Raw genomic sequence first — 12,144 nt, 5'->3', positions numbered from 1 at the left:
TTGCTGACATTTTTGTATGTGTCAATCATTGAAAACCCTAAACTTGCAAAGTTTCATTTTCTTGGGTATTTGACTGCTAAGCAAGCTTAGAGGGGATTGGTCAGCCAAGCTACATCTCCTCTACCCCTTATTTGTGTAGCTTGTGAACAAAACAGGAATCAATTTTTGTTTACAATAAAATTATGAGAATAAATATTTTATTTCTATAGACAACTCTGTCTTCGGTTAAGCACATTTTTCACCCAAGGCAGCATTTCCAGTGAAAATGCACACAGAATAAATGTGTTGTTACACAAAGTCTGAGCACAGGGTAAGATGGGTAAGATGAATGATTGCTTGTGTAGGGTGATGGGAAGAACCAAGGAGGAGAGCAGAATAGTAATCGATGGAAGTGATGACTAAACCAGTCTTATTTCATTCTAGCAGTAGAGGTAGGGCAAAAACAAAGACACATTTAGGAGATATTAAACAGACATAAATGACAGGATTTGGACTCTGAATGTGGAGTTCTTCTGCAAGAACACATTGGCTTTTGAATTAAGCCATCCATCAGTGTGGTGTCTTCATAAGGAAATGAAGCGAAAGCTGCTTCATGTGCATCTTGCCACTAACAAAATTAGAGATCATTATAACCCAGGAAACAGATCGTTGGCTGACAGATCAGTTTCGAGGAGTTTCCCACAGCACTGACTATGGTCAAGGAAAGAATTAAAAAATGTGCTAAAGTTCATCCATCTATCAGAGAAACAGAACTAAATAATCTCAGTGTGAGAGTAACTTAGTAGCTCTGAAGTTTTAATATATTTATCCTCTCTATTGTGCAGTTGACAGCGTCATCCATCTATTATCCCTGATTTACTGGAGGGAGCTTAAATACATTTAGAGGAGATTTCTAGTGCTTTTCTTTCGAGGATCTGGGGCTAGAGATCTGGACATAAGACACAAGTGAAGCATGGCACAGAGACCTGAACCACTCAGATTTACCCAGCTCAGCCAGCTTATGAGCAGGGCTTGTGAGTGTGGGAACAGCAGCATCCTCGTGCTGTGGGATGCTGCCAGCCCTGGAACAGAGCATTGTGGAGAACTGTGGAGTCCTTTTTCTCATGGACACCCTACAGGATGGTTTGAGCTAGGGGAGCAGTAGTATCCACAGTGTAGATTTATGTATCTTTGCACTGGTCACCCATCAGTCCTCCAGAATGCAGCAAGACTGAATCCGGCTTTATCATTGCCTAATGGCAAAACACAAAACTCTTGCGACTGTTAAAATGTCTTTATCTGGAACTTCCAGGTGACTCTGTTATGGTTATGGGACCACATGACATTGGATTTCTACATTTTTTATTACTTTAACAACTTAGCACAAATGTAACAAATTTTGTCCACTCAGAGAAGATATTGGTTTGGTAATTTTGCCCAGCTACTGCCCCACTGGAATTGGTCCAAGGGCTTCTTTGTCCCATTTCTTCTTATGTCCTCTCAGATTCTGTTTGGAAAAGAAAAAAAAAAAAATTCTTTGTGGAGGTCCTCTTGAAAATAAGACTAAACAGTATTTCAGGAATGTGTTAGGTGGTTAGCTTGCTATTCTAAAATCTAGGAGAAAGGGTAGAAAAATACCAGGAGCTGTATAGCCATGTATTAACAGTTTACAAAGCAACAAATAGATGAAAAAAATATAGACAGTAAAAATGTTCAGGCATCATTATGACTTCAACACTATTATCCTAATGGATGGATTCTTGTCTCCAAGGAGGTGGATAGAGAGTGCCTCTGGTTTTAACTTGCTTACCCATATCTATGTTTAGAGATGCATGTTCCCAGCTTCTTGCTGTAACTAGGGCCAGGACATGGAATCATGGAATATCCTGAGCTGGAAAGGACCCACATGCATCACCAAGTTGTTACTACAGGTAGGGATTCCTGGGAAACTGAAGAAAAACTGGAGAAAAACAGAAGAAAAAATTGCTGAACTTCTAGAAATGAAGAAAATTCAATGACACAAAACAAAAACAACAAACAAAAAATAGCAGCAACAACCAACTACCACATTTTCTCTCTTTTAAAACTTGTGATAAAGTCTAGACACAAACTCTAGAAAACCATTTCAGCTAACAACAACACATTAGACAGGAGTCAAACTTTACATTGCAGCCCTTAGTGATCAACAACTGACTTGAGCATTAGTGAACTAACTTTTCCATTAGGTAACAGCCAATAGATTGCTGCTCACTTATATTGTCTCTGTGTTCCAATGTCCTAGTTTTCTCCAACTGCTAATTTAAAATGCTTTTCACTGTTGCAAAGAGCGTAGTTAACTGCTACAGAACAATTTTATTGCCCTAAAACAGTCATATATTTGCATTCATTACTATGAGTCTTAAAACCTATTACTGATATAAAAGACAGGATAACAACATGAAGGGTTTGAAGGGCAGTAGATAATAGTCTGGAAAGGGCTCTGAAATGCCTGAAGTATCAGACATAAAAAAGCAATGATAAACAAGCTCATTATTTGTTAGTGATGGTTATGCTGGAAGGAACATTTTTTATATCATTTTTCTCCTTTTTTAAAGTTTTATGGAGAATATATTTCAGTCCTAAGCTGGGTATAAATTAAACATGTTTTACCCAGCTGTTCCGTTAAGAGAGAGCAAGAACTAATGAGGTGTACAGTGGCAAAGCTGTTAAGGCAATCTGAAAGGACTCTGTAGGGCAATCTCTGAAGTATAAAAGAGAAAAAGTCCCCTCTCCATAGTATTATACTCCTCAGATATTTGGGTTGAGCTCAGCTCCACACCACCTTGAGCTATGTGTGATCAGCAGAGACAATCCTGTCTTGTCTGTTTTGCCAACCATAAGGGAAAAATACAACTGTAATGTGAAGGGACATTCCTTAAATAAAAAGTAAACTTCTAAATCCTTTGGGATGATAATTTTTAGGTCAGTTTTCAGGGCTTGATTTTTAAAGTGCTGACCAGATATTATTCTCTGAAGATTTTTTTAAAGATAGAGGTGATCTGCCCAGCTTCTCCAGAAATCAAGTCTGTGAGGGCATCTGGCCTATTGAGAAGCTTGCACTTAAAGACAATGTTTCCCTTGAAGAACTTTTGCACATGTTGGTAAGTTTCAGATCATGTTTCATAGTCAGACAGACCTTCTTCCTTTTCTTGAAATTTCCTGATTTGTTCTTTTAGCAATAACCACTCATGAAAGCTTGGGATTTCCATACAAACTGTTTTAAACATAAAAACCAACACAAAGAATAGCTTGCAGGTGGACATTTTCATTGCAGAATAGACGTTTTCATTGCTTTCTTTACTGATCCCAGTGTGAAAGGTTGAATTCTGCTCATTTTATTCTCTCTAGCAGTTAAGATTGAGAAGTTACCTAAGCTATTTCCTTTAACTGTTGAGCAGCATCACTTCTCAAATGGTTGCAGCTTCAAAATCAATAATGCAACCAATCCTTATATATTCCCACATTTTGAAACTGTAAATACTGAGCAACACCAGCCTCTCAGCTCCTTCTGGGAAGAAATTGAAAATACAAGTTTACCAGAGCACCTCCTCTTGAAGGATGCTCTGTAGAAATGGGCAGAGGACTTTTGAATTACTCACCTTGAGATTACATACCTAGAGTTTTGCCATTACAAACGTAAATGGGACTAGGGGATTTATCAAGTGAAAGCAAGGATGTACTCCATTTCTATTCCCTTCCTGAAGCATGAAGAAAAAACTCACATTTGTGTGTATGTGTGGTTGGTTTTTCAGAATCTTAGTTTAGCACATTTGATTAATTCCCAAAGTTTCTATTATACCTAACACAATTGGACCCACCCTGCATAAAATGATTAAATAGGCAGCACTGCATTTTGTCTTCATTGTTATCATCGTTATTGCTGTCATTATCATCATTCATATTAATATTGTTGCAGTTGTTGTGATTAAAGCATCCTCATTCCAAAACAAAATTCTATCAGGATAAAAACCTTATTAGGAAAGGATAAATATGTTCTTAGTTGGTGCTCGATCAAAATTTTAGTCTCTCTTTATAGCTGATGAAGAGAAATTCACCTGACCTGGTTTATAAATCCACTTTATAATATGATGAATTTGTCCCTAAAAAGTTTGGAGATTACAGTCTCCACTGTAGATGTTTCTGTTGGATGACACCCACCATTTTTAGGGGATGGTCCTTTTCCAAAGCACTCAGTAATCTTTTTTTTTTATTATTCTTTTTAAACCTGACATGAAACACACCCAAAATATTTTTTATAGTGTTAGCAGAATGCAGAAACCTGCTCCACAGTGATTTTGATTTTTGATAAACTGTATCTCACGTATTATTAGTCTGTCACAGAACAGCCCTGTGAATCTGTAGTTCTACAGTCAGCAATGAGGAAAGAAAGTTATGAAGGAACCTCCTCTCCCATTAAAAAATATAGCCATGCAGTGAATGTTATTGAGAATTGTGGTAAAAGAGAGTAGACAGGTAAAAAAATAAGAAGAGTGAAGAAAAGAAAAAAAGAGAAAGGAAAAAAAGAAACAAAAAAGAGAAGAGAAAGGGAAAGGGAAAGGGAAAGGGAAAGGGAAAGGGAAAGGGAAAGGGAAAGGGAAAGGGAAAGGGAAAGGGAAAGGGAAAGGGAAAGGGAAAGGGAAAGGGAAAGGGAAAGGGAAAGGGAAAGGGAAAGGGAAAGGGAAAGGAAAAAAATATAAGGGGAAAAAGAAAAAGAAATTGATGTGTTGAATTTTGGTAGTTTTTATTTAGCTGTGCTGGAGGATCTGAACACATCAATCTCCACTATATTTTGGACACCTGGGGTTTTGCTTTGGTTTTATGCACAAAAGTGTTTTTTTAAAAATCATTGACAACAGAAAGCTAATTAAATACAGTTAGAGTATGAAAAAATACAGCCCAAAGCTCCATAATTATTAATCAAAGTTTGTATTACTGTAATGTCACAGTTGCTAGGCCATTTCTGTTTTCTTCAAACGTAGCACTGATTTTTTTTCTCTTTACTGAAGAGAAAAAAGAGATTGTTATTACATAATACTAAAGCAAAAGCAGCTGTGAATGGTGTGTATGAAACACCACGATTTTAATACAAGCTGGGATGACCTCAGGTGAGTCATCAGCTGATCATTGTGTGCTAACCTATCTCACCGTAGTAATGATCAGGTTCAAAGCATTACCTAAATCCTTTATAAGGAGAAAGTGTTTTGAGGAGATCCAAGCATTGCTAAGGAATCATCAGGCTCTCCAGACAGGGTACCAGGGGTTAAAGTGTGTGGGATGCAGTCATGCTACGCTCCGTGGCGGGACTGAGGCTAACACAGTCATAGATGGATCACCCAGTCTGCAAACGGTGATTCCTCATAAATCATTATGAAAAATAGACTGACTTTGCCAGTTCATAAATTCAAGGCAAGTGTCTATTTCCATAAGGCCCAAGCAGACAGGCAGTGTTAGGGATGCAAACATGCCACCACCACATGCAGTAGTTAATGTGTTAGCATTTTAACAAATTGAGCCACTTCACTGGCCTATTTATCAGTTCAAGCTATTTGGAAATGTTGCTACCATATGTTGTCCATTGAAATGAATGCTAAACACTGCATTTATAAATGGTAATTTATGACTCATAAACGTCTCAGCTATTAGAGTCATTCTGCCACTGTGACTGGAATTGATAGCAGTTTCTGCACTTCATGTTTTGTTTTTTTTTCACTACCCTCATTTCAGGAATATTGTTGATATTAAAGCTTTAGTGCCTCATAGAGGATGTTATTTAAAAGGCTGTGTGTACATGAGAGAGATTATTTTTGTGTGCTATCCACCCTATAAATTTATTTCAGCTTTTGAGTAAACTTCTAGGACTAAATATTTTAAAAAGGTCATCTGGAGTACAAGAAGTGATCAGTTTTCAGTTATAATAAATTGGTTTAAAAAACAAATAAAGCCTTTTTTGCCTTCCCTGCAAAGCCTTTTCCCAGTCTATATGTACCTTGGTATAGAGGAGATGAGCATGAAGCTACTTCCCCTTAAACCCTTCCCATCACAAAGTGAAAATGCTCAGGCAGATTTGATGTTACTAAGCCTTGAAATTAGCTTTTGGTGAAAATTCTTGAGTGGGTATTAAAAATGTACATTATGAAAATATTATCTATGTTTTTTCCTGTGAATGCTGTTTCCTAGAGATAAAGAGCCATAGACAGTCTTGTTGAAAACTGAACTTGTCAGAAAGGATCATTTTTATCAAGTAGGTTGATTGCAAGTTCCTAGGTGCTTTTAAGGCTAAATTTTCAGAGTTCCACTCCAAAGTGAAAATAATCTGTAAGTTTCATGTCCAGAAGTCTGGTGAGTATAATTTTCTATCAAAAAGAACCTCTTAAGAGATGTTCTTCTGCTCAGCTCTAAGATATCTTCACATGCCACAAATGTCTCTCAAGAGGGGACTAAAGAAGCAACCTTGTGAGTTCATTAGACCAAATACTTGTTTTTTTAAATAGGTCTAATCACACAGATAGAATTTCAACCCTGGAAAACACTCTTATATGTTTCTTATACTTCTGTACAAATATCCAAAGGCATCCAAAGAAACTAAGAAAGTCTGGAAGGACTGTCTCAAAACTTATCAACTGTGTGCAAATATAAATCTCACGCATGTGATCACAGATACACAGCTCGCTACTCTTTCTGAAAATTTCCACAGAATATAAGGATGACTTCTGTAGAGCTGCCTGTGTTAACTAGGCTGATGAAATATGTATCATTGTATGTCACCAGTCAGACTTGAGACATCCCTGATGAAGACACACTGCACTGAAACAAACACTTCTGTTTTAGTGCTCAAAGATGGGTTTTGTACAGAACCTAGTCCCCAGTCAACATGAGCCAAGCAATAACAACACAAATCCTCCAGCCATCATCTTGATGTAGGAACATGATTTACACCTTGGTGTTAAATGTGTTTTGGGGACACATTATCTATTTAAAGACTTCTAAAGAGCTATTCATGCAAATCTTCATTTCTTTTCCTGGCTGCTAGGCAGGCTGGGTGACAATGGATAGCAATAGATTTTATCTTTTTTCTCCTTCTTGAGTATGGCTCATGTGACTACAGACAAGGCTTTTGGCCCACCATATTTTATTCTTCTGTGGAATAGAGATCATTTATCCTTCTCAGAGGGTTTGTTAAGGAAAAAACTGTACTTGAGTGTGACGTACCCAAATGCTATGACTGTGATTCTCAAGGCAAAGGATGGAGAGAAAATGATTCAACATAAAATAATCAGAATTTTAGGTCAGATATTAATCTCAGTAAGAACCTCATTCTCAGCTGAAAGTATTATTCAGACAATACTTTGATAGTATTGTCTGAAAAAACACCTACCTCAGGATCTTGAAATCTCTTTTCATGTCTAGAATAATACTTTCAAGTAGCCTCTATTATTACAACGAAATTAAAAAAGATGATATCTGGTCTTTGGGGTTGCAAGTACAGAGGATGTTGAAAAACAGCCTTCATTAAAAACAGGATGTATGGAACAGATAACATGAAAAGCAGCTATTAAATGGATTTGTTATCAGTGGCAATAATACTAAGAAGTCCTATTACAATAGTTACAAGGAAACATCTTTGAAATATCTTTTGCAAACATTAATTCAATCTAAAAATTAAACCTCTGCAAACCAAAAAAAATTTTATCAGTGGAATGCAAGGAAACAGAATTACTTGCTTGACACACTGACATTCAGAATACAAAATCCAGAGCAGAAAGCAAAGCTGGAGCTCCCTCTTGTCCAATTTTAACAAGCATTTTGGGATATTATATGTTGAGCTTCTGGCTTGTGCTGTGAGTTTTATGGCTTTTACAGCTGATGTGGAGTCCTGTGTGGTCAGCAGATGAGTGAGAGTGTTGAAGGAAATAGATACGGTATCATGCAGTTTTATTTTCTCTTTTTAAACGTTGTTAATTGTGCTGTGAAAATGCCAGTTTGGGGTTGTTTCTTCAGTTTGTTGGGAAACCTTTCTGTTTATACCCTCATGTGGAAGTAAATAGATTTTTCCACTTCCAACAGAATAAAGTAAAATGTTGTGATTCCCACTGAAATGGTTCCTCTAGAGCCTATGTTTTATTTATTTTTTATTCAAAACAACATCTGTTTGTTTGTTTGTTTTAATGCTTGTGAAATGCCATAACAATTCATCTATTTATTTTGCAAAGGCCAAATTAAATTCAGACTTGAGAGCTTGACTTTCAGAAGTGCAGGTCACTCACTGCTCTGGCTAAAGTTAAAATCACATTCATGAACTCAACACCTCTGACTCATGAAAATGTTACTTAGAAATGTTTGACTTTGCTTTAATACACCCACTAAAATATTTGCATCCTGGGACTGAGAAAAAGAAAAAAAATACCACTTTGTACAGAATGAGTTGGAATTCTGGTCTGTTATGTATTTATAAATTTGAACATCAATCCTTTACAGCAAGTGTCATTTTCATTCAAAATCAATAAAAATTAAAACCAACAGATAGCAGATGTTAAAGAATGTTTTTTGGCAAGAAATTGCTTTTTTGGCTGAATAGAAAATTTGGGAATCTTATTTATTTTACTTTTTACTTGGACCTACTCTTAACTTCATCTGCAACTACCTTTTCTGTGGTCCTATTATTCATGTGTGTGAGAAAAAAAGATCACTGCTGTATTATTGAAATGGGGTAAAACACTGAATTAGTAATAGTATTTCCAATACAAATTGGGATTTTTTTTTTTCTACTCAATATTTTATACTTATCCTTCCAGTGGTAGCACCACATAAAAAATACAGAGAATAAATTAGATATTAGGTTTTTAAAGAGAAGTTGTTTCATTCTGAGCAAGGTGTCAAGGGATTAAACACACACAGATTGAGTATGCTACATTGACTTGTGATGTCTAATAAAGTCAGTAGGGAGAAGTGGGCATTTGAAAAGAATGATTAATTTGATCCATCTTCAGTGTGCTGAGACCATGAGGTGAACTGTGCCCTAGTCTGACTGTTCCCAAACTGACAGCAAAGGGAGTCTGAGTTGTCTAACACAGCCATATGATCTGGAGTTTAATATTTTTCCTTTTCATATACTAAATGCCAGAAAGGAAGATGTTTCATGTCTTTGATGATTCTCCCAATGGCCATAAGTAACAGGAGCATCCAGGGGAACAATGAAAAAAAACAGACTTCCTTTATAACGATAAAAATCCATGAAATCTCAGTCACAGGATCGCAGAAAGGTTTGGGTTGGAAAGGCTTTTAAAGAACATTTAATTCCAATCCCCTGCCATGGGCAGGGACACCTTCCCAGGTTTCTCTAAGCCTAGGTCTGAACACTTCCAGGGATGGAATATTCAGTTTCTCTGGACAACCTATTCCAGTGTCTTACCACTGTCACAGTAAAGAATCTGACCTTAGAATTACTAAAAAAAAACGCCAAATAAATAATGAAATCATAATAACAACAAAAAGGAAGATAAAACGACACGAGCGGAATGTGCCAGTGAGTTTTTCTTGAAATATTGCTCCTCAAGGAAATTATCTCACTGTTTTGTAGATAGGTACAAGCTTCAGGGCATCTGTTGTGGTAGAGCCATTCACAAAACTGGAAATAGTACCGTCAGCTCAGAAAAGAGGAGCCCACTCAAACCTCAAACTGTGTTGTAACAGCTTCTGAATTCTTTTGCCAGCTCCACAGGGAACCTCTGAGTTGTTGACAAATTTTAGGGTATACACACAAGCTTCTAAAGATGGATTTATAAGTTTAATTTTAGGGATTTTTTTTCATCCTGTGTTTTGGATCCCAGCAGGATGATGATATAGTATTGATTTTCTTTCCACAACCAACAGAATTAAGCCTTTTTTTATCTTTTATGTAAAGAATTGACTAGAGAGCAATCTGTAAATATTTTCCGTTATTAATGCTAATTTCCCGATATGATTATTCACTATAATAATCTTAATGAATGGCAAGAAAATGTGGCAGCCAGAAAATGAAGGAGAACACATTGTTATATCTTTTCAAGAAAATATTTCTCACTCTTGTCTAATATTGGAATGACTGAAATTATCAATTTTCAAAAGCTGTGGCTGTGTTCCAAGGTGACACAAAATCTCAAGAGCATTGAGGCAAAGATCTGTCCCACATCAATTTGTCTCTGGGGCAAATAATGGCTTTTCAGAAGCTTTTTGCATTCTCTTTGAAGCACCCCTTACTAGTGGTATGAAAATCATTCTACTCCATTTGGCCATTGTCACCAACAGTAACTGGAAACCCAGGGAAGGGCTACAAGACAAGGTAGAGCTTTTCCTCAATTAACCAAACTCTGTAATAAACTTAGAAATTTCAGTGCCTGAAATTCTTTGAACTAGATATTTTTATTTAATAGAGAGGTATATTCTGCAGGACTTTGTGAAACCTAGTCTCTCCTTGAGCTGATATCAACCTGTAGCACCCACAGCATCCCATGGCACCTTAAATACGTGTTGTGCAGAGCTGAAATTGCTCTTCTTCCTCCAAAAGTCACCCTCTGACAGGCTCTTTTGGCACCCATAATTCTTGCATTATAAGATACAATCTTCCCATTCTTGCTTCTTCATGTCACAACCTTACAGACCTAGTAAGTCTGTCCTAGCTTCCCTCAACTTGAATTTTTCAGGCTGGAGATTCCAAAGTATCTCAATAACTCCACATTTTCCTCCTTCCACATGTCTGAACACTGTTCTCTGACCATCCTTGACTGACACACTTGAAAACAATGAGATTTTGGGACACAGACTCAATGCTGATAGCCCAGCCCAGTTCCTGGGGGTCATTCTAGCCAAGTCAAGCTGTGCTAATCTATTCCTGATGTCTGACAGGATTTTCATTGCAGATATTTTCAGTTCAGGGATTGTTACTACACTCAATGGAAAACTATTTCACAGATAAGTATGCCCCTGAATCAGAGCTGTCTCCCCAAAAGTTCATTAATTTGATTTGTCTCATTTCAGAAAGAAAAGCTGAGAAAGGAAAAGGGAAAAAAAACCAACTTATGAAATAAAATTGAAATCACCATGTTGGTTATAGCCTTGTCTCTCCATCAACGAGTGAGTGAGAGACTGAACTGATTCTTTCCACACACAAGATGTGTGCTCTTTCTTGGAATTTGAGGCCATATAGGATAAAAAAAAAAAAAAAAATTTCTTCCTCAAGTCTTTTGGTTCTTCTTTTTTTTTGGTTAAGGAAAATGTTTCTCTCTCAGCCATGGTGGGATGTTGTTATTTGTAATCTTATTGTGATAGCTTAGTTTGACTGCCAAATACAAAAGCTAACAGAGCAGCCTGTCATGGTATAGATGCACTGGTGGTACAGTCCTTTACACTGGCAGATGGTTAGAGAGCACACCAATAAATGTAGAGATGAAAGAGTGATTAATTTTGGCTCAGAAAGTACAACAATGGAGAAGGTCATAAAATAGAGAGGTTTACATGTAATTTTCTTTATGGCCGTTTGGCTTTCTTCAAAATTGCAAAGTCCACACAAACTTATGTGTCACAAATTATAGATTCAGAGGCCTTTGGAAGGGACTTCTGGAAGTTTTTAGTTCAAACCCCCTTCAAAGCACAACCAATTAGATGAGGTTCCTCAGTGCATTGCATAATCAAGGTTTGAACATCCCCATAGAAGGAGATTTCACCCGGACAATCTGCTGAAGTGCTTCACCACCCTCATCACCATCCAGATTTTTTGCCCAAATATGTAACTAAAATTTCCCACCTCTAACTTTCACCAGTGACTCCAGCTTCCCTACACACAGGTAGCTGCAGACAGCAGTAAGATGCAATTTATTATTTGAAAGTAAAACTTCCACCTTCTTATGTCTCACAAGTTCTGTCCCCCTGAACATCTCCTGCTCACACAGCCCTGAACAATGCACAGGGACACTGGTGACTCCTACTCAGCCTCCTGGCCACCAGAATTCCCAGCTATTTTTTGGCAAAGCCTTATCCTATTCACTCAGCCCTCCCATCCTAAAAAATAAATAGGTTGGGACAGATTGCTTCCACAAGCAGATACTTATTATTCTTCATAAACTGTAGAGGCAATCTAGAATGATTAGCTCA

The sequence above is a fragment of the Cyanistes caeruleus genome, chromosome Z (genome assembly GCF_971803275.1).
Source record: "Cyanistes caeruleus chromosome Z, bCyaCae1.hap1.1, whole genome shotgun sequence".
NCBI lineage: Eukaryota > Metazoa > Chordata > Aves > Passeriformes > Paridae > Cyanistes > Cyanistes caeruleus.
This window is presented reverse-complemented; position numbering follows the sequence as displayed.